Source organism: Garra rufa, chromosome 6 (genome assembly GCF_049309525.1).
Source record: "Garra rufa chromosome 6, GarRuf1.0, whole genome shotgun sequence".
NCBI lineage: Eukaryota > Metazoa > Chordata > Actinopteri > Cypriniformes > Cyprinidae > Garra > Garra rufa.
In genome coordinates, this window is record NC_133366.1 from 28246907 (window position 1) to 28271785 (window position 24879).

Sequence of the window (24879 nt, forward strand, 5' to 3'; positions counted from 1 at the left end):
CAAAATACACAAAATACTGGCACGCAACATATAAAGAGAGAATTTGACAGGACCATGGACACCCGAGTCACTTTCCAGGTTGCTCTGAAACCACTGAACAGAAGTCAAAACCATCTTGAAGTAAAAATAACAGCTGAAACTAAAAGGGAAAAGTTAGATAATCTCCTAGTGCAAAGTGAAATGACGTGTGTGTGTGTGTGTGTGTGTGTGTGTGTGTGTGTGTGTGTGTGTGTGTGTGTGTGTGTGTGTGTGTGTGTGTGTGTGTGTGTGTGTGTCACAATGTGTATTCCAGAAGAGAGTGAGAAGTCTCTGTGGGGGCATGTTCTGACTCTTCATATTATGCGTATCTTTTGTCCTGTGTCCTGTTTGCTGTTTTCCCCAAACCCCACAAGGTGCTGATGACAAGTGTGGTTAAGTGTTCTCTGGTTGAGACTGTTAGCCTCACTTAGAGCCGGTACACTCAACTTCTCTCTGAGTGAGGGGCTTCTTTACTGACAAGCCCGAAGCGAGATGTGTTGGAGCATGCGGATGCGCTAGAGTTGTCCAGCCCAGCTTCATCCAATCACTCTTCTCTGGGGGTGTTGTCATCCAGTGGAAAGATGGCGGTCAGGCAGGTCGAGTTCTGATTGGCCGTCATGGTAGCCACAGTGTGGAGAAGAACTAGGACCAGCAAGCAAAGTTTCAGCCGGCCCTGCCCGAGCCGTGGGGCCCCCGAGGAGGTCACGGATGTGTGCTGGCAGGAAGGGTGAGTTCTTTTTAAAGTGCCGCGGGAGCGGTTGTTTGACTTCTGGTCCCACCGCACATCACAGCACTCTGGCTCCTGGTTGATGTCTGGTTTGAACCCTGGGGTATATGCAAAAACACACATCCATGTTTTATTTGGAAAACTCTCACACATTGTATGACACACCAGTATGTCTGTCCCAGAGTTCTGGCAAGATTTTCTCAAAGTTATAAACACTTGTTCAGAGTTATCTGGGCCCATATTCACACAACATCTTAAGGCTAAAAGTAGCTTATAACTCGCCGATTTAAGAAAAAATCGTAAAAAATAATGGGCGTGTCACTCCTTAAATTTAGGACTCCTAAATTTTTGCTCCAAGAGTATTTCACAAAGTGTTTTAGTACTAAAACTAGCTCCTAAATCTGTGAAACATTAGGAGTAGTAACCTACCTAGTAAACCAAGCCACAAACTGTCCTAAAATGGCTGTTGTTGGCAATCTGCCCTAAAAGCTAAACTTTTTAGAAACACTTGACAATTATGAGCTTTTAAAAAAGTATCACAATTTTGGAGGTTATCCCAACTCCAAATTATTCTTTGATTATATCCTTGTTTTCATTAACCAGTTGGGCAAGAAGTAATACCTGCTGCGTCCATTTTTTTTTTTTTTTTTTTTACATTTGCATATCTTACTATCAACCATGATTATTTTACTCTGTTAATTAAAAAGTTGTTTATATGCATATTCACTAATTGTTTACGAGAAGCACACATGTAAGAGGCTGACATTTAGACAACATATACTTAATTAGTAACACTAGTCTGTATTTTAACATTTTTATTTGAATGTGGCAACCTTTTTATTTTATTTTTACCATAAAGGAGTAGTTCACTTTCATAACAAAAATTTACAGATAATGTACTCACCCCCTTGTCATTCAAGATGTTCATGTCTTTCTTTCTTCAGTCGTAAAGAAATTATGTTTTTTGAGGAAAACATTTCAGGATTTTGGAAGTTCAAACTCATGGGCACCATAGAAGTCCATTATATGGAGAGAAATCTGAAATATTTTCCTCAAAAAACATAATTTCTTTACGACTGAAGAAAGAAAGACGTGAACATCTTGGATGACAAGGGGGTGAGTACATTATCTGTAAATTTTTGTTCTGAAAGTGAACTACTCCTTTAAGACGTCTCTCTATTCTTTAGTAAAAGTTTGTCTCAGCAGCTTTGTGAATAGGTTTTAAGAGAAAACTCTTAGCCAAAATATTTTACTGCTATTTAGGAGAACGTTTAGTGGAAAGAAAAAATATTTTGTGCATTCTGGCTCAGATCTTTAATGACAGCACATTTATAACAATGTTATTTATACATAATTTAAATACTTAAAAACTGGACATTTTAAAACTTCAGTGAACATTCAATAAATACTTAATGAAAACATTACTAAAATGTTCTTATAACATTAAGATATTTGTATGAACTGAGTATTCATAAATTCTCATGATTAACTCTTCCATCTTGCAATAAAAAAGACTGTACATTAACACGTCTGTTCATTAAAATGCCTGTTAAAGGCTTTTTGTTGTTTCAAAAGGTTTGTGAAAGGTTTTAAAGCCACTTCATTTAACCGCTTTAAAACTGCTTCATAATACACTAAAAAATTAAAGCAGGTTTTTAAAGCTGTTTGAAGACTTCACCATGTAGTTACAAGCATTGTACATGCTTTGAAAAGCTGTTTTATCATGAATTAAAGAAAAGTGTAAGGCTGCAGTTTTAAATACAAAGATGCTTCTGTGTGCTCAGTAATTGCTTCCCATGGCACTGACATTCCTGTGACACTGTATGCAGATTAAAGCTGAATATAAGCATGAATAAATGGTCATAAGTAATTAGAAAAGATGAAAGAAGTTCAAAATGACTAATTTTAAGTCCAAGATGCTTACACTTGAGACACAGCTAGTTCACTGCTGGTTTAGTACATCAACTATTTGTATGCTTTTGTCTTTTGTTTAACCTCAAAAATACTGTCACTGATAATATTGTTGAATATGAATAGCTTGTCAAAATTATTACTTTTATTCAATTATGTATTGATTACAGAATTGTTGTTATTGAATAATATTATTATTGATTATTTACGAGGTGTCATATATGTTGCTTATAAGGACATTGTCCAAACATACATTTTTGTTTTGGCTAGATATGTATGTTAATATATATAATTGTTCCATTTTCCAACTGCTGCAATTCTACTTAACATTTTTCATATATGCAAACTGAATATATGTACACGCAGTACAGTATATTACATATATTACATTTGTGTAGTTTTTTTTCCAGTTCATTTTAATTAATTTCAAATGGGAAAAAGCAGTGGGTGTGTTGCTCATTTTCTCGTGTTATGTTAAATGACTACTAAATTATTGTTTAAAGGGTTTGTTTTGTTTTTTGTTTTGAGCAGAGGTCTGGCAGTTTCAGCAATTGTCCAATAGATGTCACTAAAAAGCTGTATGATAATCCAAATAGTGCGCTTCATTTCTGTATTTCCAATGCATTTACTTCAAGTGCTGAAATTGTACTGAGAAATGAACAAGCTCTGCTCTATGGTACACTAACATGATTTTTGAATTATTAAAATTATTTTTATCTAATTTGTTTGCCTGCTGAGCTTGCTGCTTTGGATATCTTAAATGTGCTTTATGTGTTACTTTTTATTGTTACTTTAATGTAATGAATAAATGCTGATACTGTTTGACTATTCTAAGTCTAGTCATTGCTTTATTAGTATCACTAGAATTCTGCTTGACACATGGAATTAGCAACGATTAACACACACACACACACACACACACACACACACACACACACACACACACACACACACACACACACACACACACACATATATATATATATATATATATATATATATATACAGTGTTATATATACTTGACCTGCAAGACATTTTGATGCAGGGCACATTGTATTGTGAAAACAATTCAACAAAGGCATCAGTGCACTATTCAAGAAAGTTTATTAATAAACATTTGAGTAATTCTGAGAACGTAAGTTAATTAATAATGAAAACAAAAAAATCTAATTGACTCTAAATGTTCATGTTCATTATTAAACTCTCAAAACCAAATTTGGTGCAGAATATTTTATTATTTAAAACCACCAATAAACGCTGCTTGGAAGTGCTTAAAAGCTTCTGTCACCTCTCTACTGCAATCTTGGCCCATTCCTCAACTGAAAAGGCTTTCAGATCACTGATAATCGTTGGTTCTCAAAAAGTTGTATACCAACCTGCACATATAAAACTGGGAGTGCCACCATGTATAAGGTCATCATTGTCAGGCAATATGAATGGACACCTCTGCTGGACCTCAAGACAGTACTGCTCACAAGGAATCTTACGACTGCAGCCTGACTGAGGACTCTGGAAATACTGAGCGCAGAGCCAGGGTTTGTAGACAGTCTGCAGAGAGAGCAAGGAAGAAACAAACAAATAAATAAAGAGTGAATGAATGCAAACCATTACACTTTCAAACATCTGTTGGTTGGATTTCACACATTTTTATATTGGAAAAGCTCTACATTTGCAATCCCAGAGTTTTTACCATACTTTTATCAAGACACAATTACCATTGCTTTATATGATGAGCAGATTTAATGTAGGCTTTTATTCACATATTAACATTGATCAACACACATGCACAGAGCACATCAAATATGGTAAATCGTAAATGGAAACTCAATTTGTTCATAAATCGGAACTCTTGTGAAGTCACTAGGGAGAACTAGGACAAATGTCAATATTTTCAGGGAATAATACACCCAAAGTGGTCTGCTCCACAAAGATATATGTGCCTTTAAAATACTTAAAATAAATGTAAAACAGAGTTTAGCTCGATTTTTGTACTGCTAGTTCTTTTTGAAATGCGAAAACCTCAGTCCCCATTAAAAAGAGCAATCAACTCTTGAGTTACTGACTACTGTCACTACGGTGCCATAACAAGTGCCACTTTTTATTTCATATACCATGCTGTGACAAATTATAGGAAATGATTTACACCAATATCCGTCAATCAGCTGTGCAGTACTCAAAGTGACCAGCAGATGGGAGAGTTGCACAGCTCTCCACATCAGACCTGTTTGCTAGATTCATTTATCTGTCTCACAACAGCTCAGTTGCCTGTGCTGCCTCAGTGACATACACAGAGGCCCAACCAGGTCACGCAGACCTCATAAAAACACTGCTGCTTTATGATGTACCTTTGATCATCTAACCCAATATGCCTACTGCAACATCACTGTGACAAAATGATAGTATCACACTATATATGAAGTCAGTTAGCAGCAGAGGAGCACAGTGGGCAGTGCAAGGGGTGGGCAGAGGACTCCACGGCACTATAAGAATAGACTTTGCTCATTTATTTTGCCCTACATAGCACACAGCACAGCCTGCTGTTGAGGAAAGGGAAGATGCCAGAGCATCCACAAGTGTGTGTGTGTGTGTGTGTGTGTGTGTGTGTGTGTGTGTGTGTGTGTGTGTGTGTGTGTGTGTTGAAAAAGAGAACAGGAGGCATAGAAAACCAGGTCGTCATTAGCACTGTCTGGCTGTCAGAGAATCCAGTACTGCAGTCTGATTTTTGAAGGCTGGTTTCTAAAAGGATTCTCTCTTCTTCTTTCTTCTTAAAACGTTATTAAAAACAAGACATCTGTAACAGAATAACAGGAAATGACATGCCATTGGGGGCTGCTGACCCTCATCTCACCCATTGCATGCCAGATGGAAGTGAAAAACAAATGTTTGGTTTACTGTAAATCTAGAGCTGTCACATCATAAATTTGCATTAACTGTACGTGGTTAGGAAGAAAGCTTCCTGTGACATCAGCGCAAGTCAACGTATGAGCCAAAGAAAAAATACATTAAAAAGGTTAAAAATTCTGTCATCATGAAAACTATTCCTACAAGTCGTCTGAAGCCATACGAGACCCTGGACCACAAAACATAAGGGTCAATTTTTTAAAATACATCATATTCCCATTGTTGTATGGTTTGTTATGATAGGACAATATTTGGCCGAGATACAACTATTTGAAAATCTGGAATATGAGGGTGCAAAAAAAAAACGAAATATTGAGAAAATCGCCTTTAAAGTTGTTCAAATGTAGTTCTTAGCAATGCATATTACTAATCAAAAATTGCATTTTGATATATTTATGGTAGGAAATTGGCAAAATATCTTTGTGGAACATGATCTTTACTTAATATCCTAATGATTTTTGGCATAAAAGAAGAATCGATAATTTTGACCCATACAAAATTCTTTCATGAAACTCTAGATGGCACAGGCTGATGGGTTATTAAAAGGGGGGTCCAATGCTGTTTCATGCATGTTAAGTTATTTACACTGTTAAAGAGTTGGATTCTCATGCTAAACATGGCCAAAGTTTCAAGAAACATTTGGGTGTTTTTTTGTACTTTATTTCTGTGCCGAATACACACTTCTGGGTTTCTTACACATTGAACAGAGCGAGAGCAAAAGAACACCCATCAACGCTATGATAGCAATGTGTGATCCATCAATATCACCAATATAGTGTGGAAGCACCCACTTGTTCTCAATGTAGCTGCACTGCTGCACAGGACTTATTCGGGAAGAATATCTCCAAAGAAGTATGGTTTTGGTTGTAAGGCAAAGAAAACCTTGCTCAGCTTCCCGAAGAACCCAGCGTTACCTGAACAGTGCATGATGCAGTTTCTTTTTCCGGGGCAGAAACGGAGTTCTGCAAGTGTGTTTGATGATGAACATTTTATAAACAAGGCCCAGTTTGATTCTAGATTTGCACATCGTTTGATACTGAAAGGTGGAGCAGTCCCAGCTAGAAAAGATCCTGGTCATGATTCCGAACTGCAGATACTAAGTGAAACGGTATCAAATGTCTGTTTTGTTGGCAATCGGCGTACAAATTTGCGTCAATCTTTAGCTCTGCCTACGGCACGCCTCCAGGAGCTCAGCTGTTTTCAAAGAAAATCATAAAGCTGTATCTTTCTTTTGTAAATATGGTAAAACTTAAGACTTTTTGGAGATATGAAGGATGCAGTACTACTCTATAGGTACTCAAGATTAACTTAAGATTGGGTGAAACAGTGTGTTATGTCCCCTTTAACGTAACTTACAGCCTTATTCACAGCCTTATACGACTTGGCACAAGGTGATTGGTTCATGTCACAGCCAATGTACACAGCCAATGAGTTTGCACCTCTATCTTTAAATGGCGTTCACTTGAGCCTTTCGCAGCACGCTTTCAGAGTTCCTCTGAAACCCTTCAGTATAGATCTGCTACCGGTTATTTTATATGCTATTTGTGCAGCAGCATGTCTTAAATACTCACAGTAGGGGTGTGCGATACTGCAAATTTTGGTATCGATCCGATACCAAGTAAATACAGGGCCAATATCGCCGATGTTGATACCAATACCGATACTTTTTCCTTTTAAAAAACATATACTTAAATGACCAATGACACATTGTGTATCAATAATAACCATAGTTGGTATGACTAAAATATTATATTATATTGTATTTATTTGACCCTCTAGCACTCTCTATTCTAATTATATTCTTTATAAAACAAATCTTTTAGACTCTATTAATTTACTTACTGCTTGTTTTCTTAACAAACAAAAAAATCTAATTTAAAAAACCCTTTCCATGTGTACTGCGTTAGACTAAATGAGACTTGTCATAACTTTTGCATGTTACTGCGGTTTTGTTGATTCTGATTGCTTCCAGGTCCTCTTTTGTAAGTCGATTTTAGATAAAAGCATCTGATAAATGTCTAAACGTAAATGTAATATTATTCACCTTAAAACTGTGGATATTCTTTGCCTTTCTAAAAGGAGTTTGCAAGCATAGGACTCTAGAATATGAAAGCAATGCATATAGTTTTATGGTAAGCATTTACCTCCCATGGAGTTATAACCCAAAACTTAACATGGCTTAATGCATTAAAAAGATTAATATTAAAAGGCCAAACCCAGTATACTGATGATGCTAATGATGTGCAGGTAAGCAGCCCAGGATATGAACACAAAGTGCATGCATGTTAAATGTTTTCCTCATAGAAAACCATTTATACAGAAAACTTTTAACGTGGCTTAATGGTTAAAGACAGTGATACTGTATAAAAAGGCCAAATCCGAGAAATGTAATTGGGTCTGGCTTCCAGTCTCATCTGCTTCCAGCAAATTTAGCAGTACAAAACAGCTCGTTTTGCTGATTGATATTGGAAACAGGTGTTTCTTACCATATTATTTTAATGTATTTTCTGATTTATAAACACACAGGGTGGATAGCTCAAACTGTTTTTTTGGTTTATTGCAGTGTTATTTTTCTCATTATTTCCCTAACGTGCCTAATGAAGCGAACATCTCGTACATTCACAGAAAAAAAGTTTACTTCTGCATTGAAAAATAATGTGGATAAGTTGGTGGTGTTGCCACAGATGCAAATTTGTACTGTTCCATATCACGCTTTAACCAAAAGTATCCGCTTACGCTTGGAGTCACGTGATGGCATGACAACAAAACAGCATAGCAGGGGAGCAGCAGCAATGTTTGCATATGAGATGTGAAGCAGCGGCATATACACACGTCTACTCTTTGTTAAATGTATTGAGCAATGTACTAAGTGTAGAGAAGAAAAAAATAACTTAAAGTATCGATCTCAGCAGGCTAGTATCGATCCGATTCCAATACCAACGTTAGTATCGATACTATCGATATTAGGATCGATCCGCCCACCCCTAACTCACAGCACCGTATCGCCATATGCTTTGGCAGTACCAAGTTCCTGTACTTGCTTGCAGCAGCAATAATCTACAACTACAGCAAGAACCAACAATAACCAGCAGTTCAGCAGGAGCATTGTAGCAGATATATTCAACCAAGACCAAATACACATTATCATATCCATTACCATGCTAAAATCTTGTTGAGAGTCGTCATGGAAGAACTTTATTTTTGGCTTTTGCTACAAATACACCCATGCTACATAAGACTGGTTTTATGGTCCAGGGTCACATGTTTTTAATGTCCCTCCATTGAAAGCTGTAAGAACATCTTAAAGTAATCCAAGTGAATCTTGCGGTTAAATAAGTCTTCTGAAGAGACACTGAATTATTTGAGCTGAATAATGACACTATTGTCACTATTGCTTCTGCTTATAGCTGAATTGAATACTTTTCATAATTTATTCAACTTTGCAGCTAAATTGAACTCATTTCATAATGGATTACTCAACAGGCACACAACGTCATTAAACACTGATATTTAGTTAAATTTCGGTTGCGACATTGGGTGACCAAAATTCAATATCTATTCAAGGTCTAATGTCAGCTTTAATTTGATGTCTAATACCGACATCAGCTGACATTGATATTTTGTTCTTTTTAGGTTGTGTAACCTACAATGTCAAATTGATGTCAAATACTGACGTCAACTCGATTTTTATTCTCAACCAAAATGCAGCATCTGTCCGACATCTTGTTATGAAGCAGACGGACAAGCAGGTAAGTAACAATATAAAGGTGTTTATTAAAAACAGCAGAGTGACGAATGAAGCAGCAATCTGAGAAAGGTGAGTATGGTAATGAGATATAGCTGATCCAATGAAGATGTATCCGATGATGATAATCCTTTTCTTTGCAGATCGGGAACAGAATGAGATCCAGGAATGTAGGATGAGCAGGCTACGGTACACACACCCACCGCGATCCTTGGAGGACAGACTGACGGCACACACACCGCTGGGATCTGTGACAGTACAGACTGGAACGAGACAGAGTGCAGGTAAGTGGCAACTGGTAAGTATGTTAGTGAAACTCACGGAGAGAAGCACTGACAGTCTGCTTCATGCAAACGAGCCCGGACGCTGAGCGGTGTGTGGAGCGGGTCTTTATAGGGGCGTGGTGATTGATTGCAGGTGCGTGTAATTAGAATTCGGGTGATTGTGATCTTTGCGTGACTGTGGGTGTGGAACCTGGCCAATCCGTGACACATCTGGTCCGTTAACTTGACGTTATATTAACGTCATATGACCCTGGGATAAATTTACAATAAGTCACTGAACTGATCTGAATCAACACTAATCTGAATTGAGCTGAATAATGACACTATAGTCTCCTATAGAGCTGCTTTACATCCGAAACTGAATTCATAATTGATGAATTCTGCAACATTAACACATTTAATTATTCTTGTTTATTAATGAGAAGTTTGTTGTATAAAGTGATATATAAATGTGATTTTATTTGACTTGATGCAATCACTTTATAATGAACAAGTTTAAGACTTTTATTCACATAACAACACTGACCAACACACATACCTTATTAAATTGGTAAAAAGAATTTTAAACCATAATGCAAGCAATTTGTTCACGAATCAGACAACTCTACCTCTTTACTAAATTCACCAGGGAGAACCACTGCAAATGTCAAGATTGTCACTCAAATCGGCACCAGCCCATACAAAATTGGGGGCATTTGCGATTCTAAAGGGGGCGTCTCGGTAGGAATTGTTCTCTGGCTATGGGGGGAGGGGCAGGGTTGGGGGGTTCCCCTTGGTTGAAAGCGTATTCGGTAGAAATTGCATTCGGTAGAAATTAAGTTCAGGGGCGGGGAGGTGAGGAGCACAGTGACCTAGGTAGCGCCAACACTGTTGTCAGTGAATAACAACTTAAAGTTGCTATATGCGATTTTCACATAGGTGACCCTGGACCACAAAACCAGGAAAACCAATTAGGATATTCAGTAAAGATCATGTTCCATGAAGATACCGTAAATATATCAAAACTTAACTTTTGATTAGTAAAATGTATTGCTAAGAACCTCATTTAGACAACATTAAAGGCGATTTTCTCAATAATTATTTTTTTTGTTTTTGCACTCTCAGATTCTAGATTTTCAAATAGTTGTATCTTGGCTAAATACTGTCATATTCTAACAAAACATACATCAATGATGTATTAATCCCAAAAAAAAAAAAAACCTTATGAATGGTTCAGAGTCACATAAAGAATCAGAAAACAACAATTTAAAAGCAATGTAAAATGTAAAAGCAAGATGGTAGAGTGCAATACAGAGTTTCTGCTAAAGGCCAGCTTCTACATGCCATGTTTCTATATTAACACAATTTTAATGTATAAATTTAATTTATAATACTTATCTCATCTCTTCACATTAGTTACAAAAGACAAATATATCTCAATTTTATTATAATTCTGTTTTCTTGACGTTTTGAGCAGTCACTCACAGCCTCGCTTACATTGCTGTCAGAAATGAAATATGCCACTTTACCCTATTGCATTGAAAAAAACTTAATTATTTAAATTAAAAACCATTAACATGGCATTTCTGCAACCGTGAAAGTTCTAGGGCTATGAAAAAATTGTGAATCCTCCCACATCACACAACGGTAAAAGAAGGTCAAAAGGTTAAAGCTTGCAATACCTTCAGGCACTGAGATGGTAAAGAGCGCTATGAGTATCCACCGCAATGCCTCAAGGGATTTCTTATGACCATATGGCCATGAGCCAAGGTTAAGGGTTATGCAGTCAGGAAAGGCATGGTCGTGCAAGTGAACAACACCAGTCAAGGATTAGAAGAGAAAAATAAACGCCATTTTTTTCATCAAGGATTTTTGGCTCTGTGAAGCTTAAAAACATGGTGGAATTGCAAATTTGACCCATAAAAAAGAGATATAGATAAAAGTGTATGGATTAGCAGCACACTACATGTACAATACCTGGTGTATATGTTTGTTTTTGTTTTTGATGAATTTACAAATTCCAAATTTTTACAGTGGAAAAAACATTTCCTCATCTATTTCCTTCAAAAACAGAAAGAGATCAAATAAAAAAAGCATATGTTGTTTACAAAGTGTGTAAATGCAATCAGATGTCAATCGATAGGAAGAAGGTTTCCAAAATAAGCCCTCGCTCTTTGTTACCACAAACCCAAACCGAGAGCTAAAAATTCTTTATTTTTATACTTTTTACAAATGAGGATGTCACCAAAAGGAGGTTTTGGGATATTTTGTCAGGTTTGTACTTCAGAGTACAAATTTGTTCTCAAAATATAGGTACACACACACACATGCACAAACACTCTTTACACTGGGAAATAACACTTAACCAAAAATGTTTCAGTTTTCTAAATCCTTTCATTTTGTAACGTGATGTGTGTGTGTGTGTGTGTGTGTGTGTGTGTGTGTGTGTGTGTGTGTGTCTGTGTGTGTGTGTGTGTGTGTGTTGTGCAAGCGCACATGTGGGTCTGTCTCTGCACACTCACATGTCCAATCAAACTTCATTAACCATGAGTTTCTCATTAATGATTCAAATCTAATTAAAGTGCTTCCGAGGATCATTATAATGCATCAATGGTAACTAATTACATGAAAAAAAGTCTTGCCACATTATTACAGAACACGATTAGATTAAGAAACCTGGAGTTTGTGCAATACTGGGTGTGATTCTGATCCAATGAGTGTGTAAGTTAACATCCAGAGATAGTCATGTATTTCAAATTAGCAGCTGTTGAACTTAAAGATCATATTAAAGTAGTTTCTGCTATTCCAGTTATGCACATGTAACATAAAATTCAGAGCAAAGCTACAAAAATAAAAATCAGTTAATTATTACTTTGGTTAATCAGATTTTCCCCATGTTTTCCAGTGCTGATGATACATTGTGCTTGATACAGTGCAAGAGATGAAGGGAACTTTGCTGAAAAGTACTGTCTACCCCTGTTATTGATATTGTATATTCATATTGTATTGATACTGATATTGTAAAGTTTCTTTATTTGTCTAAGACCTCTTTACCAGCAACCAGTTACTGCTTTGCTGATACAGCATCATGGTTTTGAGTATTCGATACATCTGCCTTTTCCAATGAGAATTCACAGAAATCTCAGACAACATAATCTTGATGCTTTAATCAAATCTGCAAATGCATTTGAAGAGCCAAATTAGCCAGTGATGAATTATGATTAGAAGATCTATCATTTGTCACATCATCTGAGATGCATTATTGTAAGGTACAAAGAATGGGGCCCTGCTACTGTGGACCCACAGCACTGCATATTTTGTATGTCTTTCTTATTTAATACACCTGATTCAAATCAAAGCAGAGAGTGGTACTGAAGTGAGTGTCAGATAAGACAGACAAAATGTGCTGTACTGTGGTTCCCCATATGATATATGCAATACACAGTGAGCAAAAAAGGTTATAATATAAAGTGTGAATGATTTTTTAAGGTTTGTTTATTTGCTTGTTTTAACCTGGAAAATATATACTTTGTATTAGGATGGCAACATATTTCTATTCAAAAATGTATAAACTTAACTATACAATGGAATTGCATTAAAAGTACATGATTGGACATTAAATATTATTTACAGAGAATGCAGACTTAAAACCTCCAGTATGCAAACTAAAGGTCACAATGGAGAGGAGAAACTATTGCAAACTATTTATATATCCTATACATCTGTCACAATAAATAAAGAGATGAACACTTTAGGTGAGCAATAAATTTGGTTTTCACAAAACTATATGCAGATCTATTTCTTACTGTTAAATATATAGAAAAATAATTAAATAGTTATTAGTCTCCTGTTTTTTTATTTTTTTATTTTTTATTACCAGTCTTTATAAAGCAAATTTAAACATGAGTTACAATAAACCAACACTGAAGAGACAAGTTAAAGGGATAGTTTACTGATCTTTTTTTTTTCTTGAAGATCAACAAAGGTCTTACAGGTTTTACGACATGAGGGTGAGTATTTAATGACAAAATTTTCATTTTTAGGTGAACTATCCCTTTTAATTCAGTAAATGTATGACTTTTTAAATTTATTATTATTTTATTATTTTTGCTAAACATAATTAATAACTTAACAATTTTGTCAAAAATAAATACATAAATAAATCATTTTCTCTCAATTATTATAGTAGCCCTATATGAATGTCCTCATAAAATATTTTGATGACAGCATTATTTAATCACTTGCTTGCTGTTAAAGGAACAGTTCACCCAAAAAAGAAAACCACTATTTGTTGTCAGTGCTGTGCTGTTTTGCACAATATACATCCATGCCAGACTACATTATCAAAGCAGTTGTACTGTTCGAACAACACCAGCACTGTCAAAGCACCTGACAGTGCAAACTGACCACACAAAACTAGAGACAGGTGACAAAATAAGAGAAACACATGCATCTTTGGGCCGGTGTCTTTGTGCTGCCAGAACAGCTTTACTGTGCCTTGGCATTTATTCAACAAGTCTCTGGAACTCTGCTGGAGAGGTGGAAAACCATTCTTCCACAAGAGACACCTTATATTCCCTCATTTAGTGTTTTATGTTGATGAAGAAGTTTCACCATGCACAACACAAAGACCTGACTAATCACTAATTCATTGGCAAAATCTTTATTGATTATTGTCAATATGCTATCAAAACTTTGCTCTGTGTTTTGGCAATCCTGATTCGTCCAACATAGCAACAAAATGTTGTGATTATCTGTTTAGTGTTTTGGGGACCCTCAACAACTGGTCTGGAGGGGCCAATTCAGTAGATTGTGTGGTGCCTAAACACGCTACTGTTTGTTTACTGGCTAAGCTTAGTTAAAAAAGAAGTGCACTTATATTAGTATTGTAATTCCACTTGTTTTATACTTAAAGGGGTCATATGATGTTGCTAAAAAGAAAATTATATTGTGTATTTGGTATCAATGTTTTCACGCAGTTTGAGGTTCAAAAAACACATTATTTTCCATATACTATACATTATTGTTGCTCCTCGCTGGCCCGCCTTTTTGAAACGCGTCATTTTTACAAAGCTCATTGTTCTGAAAAGTGAGGTGTGCCTTGATTAGCCAGCTACATGCATTGTGATTGGCCGAATTTCTCAAGTGTGTGATGGAAATGTTACGCCCCTTACATGTTGTGATGGCGTGTATCAGCACGATGAGACCAAAACAATGTAACCAATTATAAATGAGGCATTTGTTGCATCCAGTGAGGACATAATTACTGATTATAATGACTCATACTGTCTTTTTATTGTTGTGTCACGCTGTGCCGTGGAGCGTAAATATAACACCATGTCTGCATTTGTGATCATGGAAACAGCAACAGAAAACTCGCGAAAATATGAAAACTTACTTACAGGCTGTGAGTCAGAAGTGCTAGACTGTCTTTGCAAAGTTGGAATTGCCCCACTTTATAAGAACCACCCTTTGTGCACAGCTGGCACTGTAGGCTACTCTCCTAGGAAACAGTCCCCCATAAAATGTGCTGCACACACTCAAATATTTGTGACTTTTTAGAAAGGTGTGGCTGAGTCTTAACTTTTATAAAGAATATCTCTTTGGGTTCTAGACTTTAATCTTTGCAACTTTACAGATCTTATATACGCATGAACAGCTTGTAACACTCCACAAAGGAAAACATGAAATTGCATCATTGACCCTTATAAAAAGTACACACACACACACACACACACACACACACACACACACACACACACACACACACACACACACACATATAAAGATATTTAAAATGTAAGTTGCAGATAATGTAATATTAATAAAATATAAGGCTACTTAAGTGCACTTAATGAGGTTTTAAAAATGTCAATTTAAATTTTTTTTTACTGTAAAGTAGATTTTAAATCTTTTTTATAATCTTTTGTCATGCTTTAAAGAATTACAGTACACTTATTTGTTTTATGTGGATTAACATACTAAAGTACACATGAAGTACTTGATTATAATTATAACTGTAGTGTGTTATTAAATGTTACATTTAAAGTTAATATTTTTAAATATACTAAACTGCAACTTCATCTTCGAATATTTAGGAATATATTCAAATACATGACATAAAAGAAAATTAGTTTCAAATATATTTTAGTTTAACATAAATGCTTCTCAGTACATTTGGAAGTATACTTTAACCAAATTTCAAAGACAACATACATACTTGTAAAATTACATATAAAGATATACTAATTATGTGCATAAAAAGCACTGTTAAGTTCAATTATTGCTTAAGTTCACTCATTGCATCAATATCAATTGAAATATTAAAATTTCAATTTAATTGTAAATAAAATGCAATTAATTGTCTGAAAACATTACATTCACATTGCAGTTATTTTTTATATTTATGTAATAAATAGTCTTTAAAAAAAGTATGCTAAAGTACTTCTTTTTCACAAGGGTATAGCAGACAAGGATGTATAGTGTGTATAATGTAACCTGTTTGAAAACAGTCATATTATATTGTTATTCTGTTTGGTTCTGATATTAAATGCATTAACCTTTAACATAATTATCAAACATGTCTGAATGCATAATATCATTCAGAGCTATATTATAAGCTGTAAAATAAAATTAGATGCTCCTCGCTGTGAGCTGATGTTTAACAGCTGTGTAAGCCTGTAAGTCTTAGTTGTTTCTACTGTCAAAAGAACATAATAGCACTGTTGGGCACCTTGTTCTTGTCTGTCCGCTGAGGCCTTGCTCTGATTTGAAAAAAAAAGAAGACCTAATTGTATTTATAGGTTTTGGTTGCTGGCATGACATGACTAACAACCTCTGACACGGCCCTGCTGGTTTAGATCCACTAATCAGGATGATGTTTTTTCTGCCCCCTTGAAGCCAGATGAAGCAACATGTTGATGACATTTGTTGTGTGTCCTTGGCTCTCCAGATGTGAGCAGTGCTAGCAGCAGACATCTGCGCTGCTGACTCACGCTGCAGCCTCGGGTGCTGTCAAAAAATTGGCTGGCAATAACACACACCTTCCTCTCGCTGAATATTTAGAGCTCCGAGGCTAAGCTTCTTGCTATGTTCTCAAAATAGTGACTTTGAGTGAATTGCTGTCCTTCCGCAACCTGCACTTGCATACTGTAGGCTCAAGGGTTGCCAAAATGTCATCACCATCACTTTTCTCTGAAGGCCTGATAAACACTGGCACCCTCCCACAGTTTAGACGGTGACTGCTTGCAAATCAAACAAACAAGCAAGTTGTGAAATTTCCCTCCTCTCAACCTGTCAGCCCTTGATATGCGTACATATTCTCAAGCCAAAAATGGGAAGATAAAGGTTAAAGACTAGATTCAAAGTACTATTAAATGGTAGTCAGCTTCAAAGAGCACCTACGGTATTTAAGAGAGTATTCCTTCAATCAGGCCTTAATAAATACCAAAGATCAAACCCCTATATTTCCCCCTTGTTTCGACTTTGAAGCATTAGCCATGAAGATTATATCTTTCTCTACATATTTTTTTTTTTTTTTTGAATATTCAACAATTTGATAATGTTTTAATGATGTTAATTGTAATTACATTTTGACACTTTGTATAAAGCAGACAAATATTGTTCAAGGGCACAACAGCAGTGTAGGTAGAACTTTAAAATGGATTTGTCAATGACAAAAGCACTCACTTTCATGATCGCATCTGCTTCTCTGAGCTTTGATCATGGCACTTTTCAATTTAGGCAGTTCAGACTAGTGCTGCATCAAGTCAACAACACCTCAAATAAACAAACATAGTCTTTCAGTATTTATCAGAAATGTATTTTGTCTCAAGCACTGTAAATGTGTTCCCCCAGTTCCCAGCTGAGTTGCTTCTCGAGGAAAACAAAATTTTTGAGAAGTGGTATTCACATGGTGTTTTCCTCATGAATTTCAATTAGGCAGTGGTGTACAGGACAGCAGGCATTACCCAAATACTGCCTTAATGCTCTGTCTTATGTCTCTCAGTCTACCACATGGACAACCCTGCTGGCTCTAATTGGATTGGATACCATTGCTGTTTGAAATCTCTCCATTTCACTGTTTGACTTACACCCACAAAGCCCTCAAGGATGAAAATGAACAAAAGCCCAAAGCTGAGCAACTAAAACAGTTGAAGGGGACCTATTATGCAAAAATTACTTTTACAAGGTGTTTGAACACAGTTGTGTAGAAACAGTGTGTGAAAACAACCAGCCTACAATGCAAATCCCTACAAATCCCGCCCATTTGTGATGATCTTTGTCCTTTTAGCATAGACACAGCCCTAAATGATAAGCAACAGTCCACCATTACCGTTTTTTTTTTTTTTTTTTTTTTTTTTTGCTGTAGCTGCTGGAGATATACAATGTCAGTGCCAAAAGTGCTATAGTGGGAATGAGAGTTTCTGACATTTTCAGTGCTTTAAATTGTTCACGCTGGAGCATGAGCTCTTGAAGCTCCGCCCTTCTCTGGAAAGGGAGCCAGGAACACCAGATCATTTGCATTTAAAGGGAAAAACACAAAAACGTTTTGGCTAATACCCTAAAAGTGCCAATTTTAACAAGCTATAAAAATTATCTGTGGGGTATTTTAAGCTAAAACTTCACATACACACCCTGGGGACATCAGAAACTTATTTTATATATTGTAAAAAGGGATATCAGAATCAGAATCAGAATCAGAAAGAGCTTTATTGCCAAGTATGCTTGCGCATACAAGGAATTTGTTTCAGTGTTATTAGCTTCCAGTACACAGAGACGCACAGACAATAAAAATAAGAGAATAAGAAAAAATACACATATGTAAGCATAAATAGACCAAAAATAAAAATAGAAAATAATAATAATAATTTGTAAAAATTGACAATAAATATGTATGTACAGTTAGGCTATATGTGATAGGATGGAATAAGAAGATAAAGTCAGATTATTCCACACATTTTTGCACAATGGGAGGAACATTTTAACTGTTCATAAGGTGGATTGCCTGAGGGAAAAAAATGTTCACGCGTCTGGTAGTCCTGATCTTTGGGGCTCTGTAGCGCCGGCCGGATGGTAAGAGTTCAAAGAGGGGATGGCTTGGATGTGAGGGGTCCAAAGTGATTTTCTGAGCTTTTTTCCTCACTCTGGATGTGTACAGTTCTTGAAGGGTGGGCAGGGGAGCACCAATAATCCTCTCAGCAGACCGGTGGTGCGGCTGCTTGATGTGAATTTCCCCAGTCTCACCAGCTGTTGCCTATCTGTCAGAAAGCTGGTGATCCATTGACAGATAGGGCTAGGAACAGAAAGTTGGTTTAGTTTGGTGTGGAGGAGTGGAGGAATGATGGTGTTGAAGGCCGAACTGAAGTCCACAAACAGGATCCTCACATAAGTCCCTGGTCTGTCCAGATGCTGCAGGATGAAGTGCAAGCCAATATTCACTGCATCATCCACTGACCTGTTTACTCGGTAAGCAAGCTGCAGGGGGTCCAGTAAGGGTCCAGTGATGTCCTTCAGATAAGCCAGAACCAGTTTTTCAAACGACTTCATGACGACAGATGTTAGCGCCACATGTCTGTAGTCGTTAAGTCCTGTTATCTTGGATATCTTTGGGACAGGAATAATAGTTGAACGTTTAGTGAACGGCAGTGAGGGACTTCACACAGCTCCAGAGACCTGTTAAAGATCTGTGAAAAGATGGGGGCTAGCTCGTCAGCGCAGGTTTTCAGACAGGCTGGTGTCACACCGTCTGGTCCTGGTGCCTTTCTTCTTTTGTTCTTCCTGAAGACCTGGCGCACCTCATTTTCGCTGATTAGAAGTGAAGGAGGGGGGGGGGGGGGAGGGGGGTTGCTGGAGGTGGTAATGGTTGTGTGAAGAGATCGTCAGAACAGGTTTGGGGGGTTTCAAATCTACAGTAAAACTCATTCAGGTATTCAGCAAGTCGTTGAGTCGCCTCAGTGCACGGGGGTGGTGTCCTGTAGTTTGTGATTGTTTTCAGGCCTTTCCACACTGAACTTGGATCATTCGAAGTGAACTGATCTTCTAACCTTTTTGCATAGGTCTTTTTAGCCACTCTAATCTCTTTATTCAGTGTGTTCCTGGTCTGGTTGTACAAGACTCTATCCCCTTTTCTGTAGGCATCCTCTTTGGCCTGACGAAGATGTCTGAGTTTTTCTGTAAACCATGGCTTGTCATTGTTGTATGTTAAATAGGTTCTGGTAGGAATGCATAAATCCTCACAGAAACTGATATATGAAGTAACAGTCTCTGTGAGCTCGTCCAGATCGGTGGCAGCAACTTCAAAAACACTCCAATCAGTCAAATAGAAACAGGATTGTAAGACCTGTTCTGTTTCATTGGTCCATCTTTTTACAGTCTTAACTACAGGTTTAGCAGATTTAAGTTTTTGCCTGTAGGTTGGTATAAGATGAACCAGACAGCGATCAGATAGTCCCAAAGATGCCCGTGGGACAGAGTGATATGCTCCTTTAATTGTGGTGTAACAGTGGTCCAATATATTACTGTCTCTGGTTGGACATGTAATATGTTGACTGTATTTTGGCAGTTCACGTGAGAGATTTGCTTTATTAAAATCCCCAAGAATGATTAAAACAGAGTCCGGGTGTTGTTGTTCTGTCTCTGTGATCTGATCAGCGAGTTTCCGTTTTGTTGGGTAGAGAGCGGAGATTCGCCAGATGTATGCCTGGCAGCGACAGCCTGAATCCACGCTGACGAAGCTTCACGAGCGCGCCGGCGCACTTCCCCCGCTTGCGCGTCCTGCGCGTCCTGTGCGTCCGAAAGCGTATCAGCGCTGCTGCTCCGCCAACTACTATGTTCAGCAAAACGTCCGAATAATCAAAAACCGGTAGGATATTATGTGGTGTGTTCTGCCGAATGTTCAGCAGTTCATCCCTGGTAAAACTGATCGTGTTTGCAAAACAAAAAACAGGAAAAACGAACAAAAACACTAAAACAACTGGAGAGCTAAGCACAGAGGCTGCCATCCGCGGCGCCATCTTGCAAAAAGGATAATATATATATATCTATATATATATATATATATATAATAGGTCACCCTTTAAAGTCAAGCTGGAATTATCACAGGACCTTCTGGAGACCTTCACGCTTTTAAAATGTAATTGGTAAGCCATCTATTGTAATATAATAATATAATACTGATTTACATGTTGCTTGCAAAACGTTTTTTTTGGAACTAGTTGATGTAGAATAAAACTGGACCTTGGTTTAGTCAAATAATATTGCCCAATATATCAAGAGTGATACTATAATTATACGTTACCAATAAGGCTATATACATTTTTACCATACGTTACATTCTCTTGGTAGGCATAAATGTATAACATACATAAACTCCTCACTGATATATGTACATATATTAATAATACTTACATGATTTTTATATGGTATATTATGTAGCAACCATATAATACTGTACCATATAACATATATACAAGGTTTATATATGTTTTGTATACATTTAATTGCATGTCTATCTTTTATACTTATATATATAATATCAACATGTATTGCATGTTTTAGAATGGATGTATCACATATACATAAAGTTACATATTTGTATGGTCTAGATATACATATGTTAATATATGAAATTTTTCGCTTTGTTTTCTAATAGGGTTTATCTATGTTTTTACCACTTGACAATATATTTCATATATGGTAATTCAATATATGTACATATCTCATTAGCGTATGGAGTGGCCACAAGTCATATGTTTTTTGCCATAAAAAGAACACATTATATGACACATAATGCCATGATACGCAGTGAAACTGAAGTGGCTGTAACAAGATAATCACATGAAAAGACATAGTAGAAGACTGATGCTTGCCAAATGAATCTGTAAAATGAGATAACATGCTGTCTTATAGTGGAGCTTAATGTCCCAATTTGTAGCTCCAGTCATTTTTCTGTAAACAACCGCTGCATTTCAATATTTAATTGGTGCCAATTATTTGCCTGCTTATTTATTAATCTGGAAGCTGCTTATGTGTTTCGTCTGTGGGCCGAGATTCACAACTGGAGTGGAGAAATATGAGCCATCTGCCAAAGAGCATCTCTCTCTACCTCTTTTTCCAGCACACACATATATACTCACACAGACATTCATAAACCCAAAAATAAATGATGGATTATATTATGCATTGGCCACTTTGATTCATCAAATATGTCTTGGAAAAAGCAATACGCATTTGTGAGAGAAGGAACAGGACATACATAAAGAAACCGAAAGTTCCCTTCCGGGAACTCTACACTGCGTCCTGAGACACTTTGGGGAACGCCATTGGCGGGCCGCACTCTGAGTCATAGTCCAACGTCCAATGAGAAACGGGAGTGACGTCACAGGCGCGGTGACGTCATCGACCAGGAAGTATAAAAGCACGTGCGTTTGAAGCTGGCGTCAGCTTTTGTCATTCAGCAAGAACGCTCTATGTCTATTGTCTATCTGTCCCATACTGCTGTTTTTCAGTGCCAGTTTGCACTACTTTTATTTGAGCAGTATGCCTGGGGGAAAACGTTCTTTTAAGAACGAAAGAAGAAAGGCGGTTCAGCAGCCACATAGAAAGTGTGTCCCTCCCTGCCAACGTTTCATTGTTGGTGGGGATACACACGATCTATGTGCGGTCTGCTTGGGAGCGGAGCACGCTAGGGCAGCCCTTGAGGGGGCTGGCTGCCTGCAGTGCGAGCGAATGCCGCTGCGGTTGCTCCGTTCCCGGAAAGCCCTCTTTGAGGAGGGGGCTTTCGTTAGCGTTCCCTGCGGGTCTGGCCCCGCTTCCGTCGAGGCGGAGCGGCAGCTGCACTCGTGGGGATCGCAGCTAGATCTACTAGAGGTAGTGAGACGGGTGATCCCCTATCTCCTTCCCTATCTGGTGGATCGGTAAATCTCCTACTGGATAAGGAAGCCCGCATGCGGTTACTTCCATCCAGAAAGAGTTTTCAACACTTCCCCTATCTTCCTCCGAGGAGGTTGATGTGGAGAACGTTGTCAAAAGTATTCAACCGCCCCCCCCCCCCCCCCCCCTGATCGCCTCGGTATGAGGAGCTGTTGGACGTGCTGACTAATGCAGTAGCTAAGTTAGCACTTCCAAAGCGGAACTTTCTGTTCTTCCCCGATCTGCACACTGAGCTGTCTAGATCAGGGGAAAAACTAGAAAGAAAAGATGATGCCGCGGGTTGAACAGACGCTAGTCAGCTATCTGTCACCCAGCCTGGCATCATCCTTAGAAGTTCCGTCTTTGCTTTCCAGGCCGCCTAAAATGGCTTGATGGGCAAAATGCACACGTGTCGGGGTTGCTGGACGGGAGCATAAAAACCCCAGCCGTGTACCAGCTCCTCACATAAGAGGCTCATATTAGGAGCATTGCAGCCCGTTTCCCTCCGGTGAGACCTAGAGGGCGGGATTGACAACACTCCTGACTGGGGGCTTCAAAGACTAAGCCCGATCCTAGGGTCGTGCTTTAGTCTAAGAGGTCCTCGGCTAAATGGCCCTGATGGCGGTACCACAGGGCCAATGAGGGCAGCCCCTCTCGAGGAGTCAGGTGCCCCACCGCCTTTTGCGGTGGCCACCTCTCCTCAGGGCCCTCAGGAGATTCGTCAGCTAACCCTGCCAGTGTTACAGGGCGCGGCAGTCTCCCGCGAACATCATTCTCCGGTCTCTCCACCCGGAGACGTAGCGGAACCAGAGAGTTCGCCACCCCATGGGGGTTTTAGAGTGCTTACCTCAGGTGCATCCTGCCAGTTCGCTGTTACAGGTCACCGAGTTAGCTCCTCTAATAAATCCAGAGACCAGCCTCGAGAGGCTGGTTCCCTTAGTAGATTTTCTGGCAGCATGGAAGCTACTGCCAAATATTTCTACGTGGGTCCTGCGTACTGTAGAGAAAGGCTATTCCATTCAATTCGGCGCCAAGCCGCCACCTTTCAGCGGGGTATTTCCTACTCTTGTAAGCCCCGAGCAGGCTCTGGTACTGGAACAGGAAGTGAACACTCTCTTGAGGAAGGAGGCCATCGAGGTGGTCCCTCCTCAACACAGAGAATCCGGGTTCTACGGCCGGTACTTCATTGTTCCCAAGAAGGATGGGGGCCTGCGGCCCTTTTTAGATCTCAGACAGCTAAACCTCTCAGTCAGAAAACTGAAGTTCAAAATGTTGACTGTCAGTCAGGTCGTGTCTCAAATCAGGTCCGAGGACTGGTTTGTCACGATAGATCTGAAAGACGTGTACTTTCACGTCTCCATCCTTCCTCAACACCGGAAGTTTCTCAGGTTCGCTTTCAGGGGCAAAGCTTACCAATACAGAGTTCTTCCGTTCGGCCTAGCGCTCTCACCCCGACCTTTCACGAAGTGTGTGGATGCTGCTCTGGCTCCACTGCAACTCCAGGGCATCCGCATACTCAACCACATAGACGACTGGCTCATCCTAGCCAGTTCAGAACAGTTAGCGGCTCAACATCGAGATGTTGTTCTTGCTCACATGAAAAAGCTGGGGTTGAGACTCAACGCCAAGAAAAGTGTGCTGTCTCCATTACAGAGAACCACTTATCTAGGTGTAATCTGGGATACGACCACGATGCAGGCACGATTGTCACCTGCTCGGATCGAGTCGATCCTTACTGCAGCAAATGCGGTCAAGCTAGGCCTGCTACTCACTGTCAAACAGTTCCAAGTACTGTTAGGTCTTATGGCAGCTGCATCCAACGTGATACCTCTTGGACTGCTGTACATGAGACCACTGCAGTGGTGGCTCAAAACCAAAGGGTTTTCCCCGAGGGGGAACCCATTCCGCAAGAGCAAGGTCCAGTGCTGGGAGCTCCTTGCCGCCGCGTCACGCTAGCGACAGATGCATCCCTCACCGGGTGGGGAGCGGTCATGAGTGGCCGCTCCGCCCAAGGCCTATGGAACGACCGGCATCACTCTTGGCACATAAATTGCCTAGAAATGCTGGCAGTGTTCCTGGCTCTGAAGCATTTCCTTCCAGACCTAAGAAACCGTCACGTGCTGGTCCGCACAGACAACACTGCGGTGGTCTACTACATAAACCACCAGGGAGGTCTGCGTTCACGCCCCCTATACAAGCTGGCGTACCAGATCATCTTGTGGTCACAAGGGAAGCTTCTCTCATTGAGAGCAGTTCACATTCCTGGACGTCTCAATGTGGGAGCAGACGTCCTGTTGAGGCAGGGGCCGAGGCCCGGGGAATGGAGGCTTCACCCCGAGGTGGTGAAGCAGATATGGAGAGTCTTTGGTCAAGCCCAAGTGGACCTCTTTGCGACTCAGGA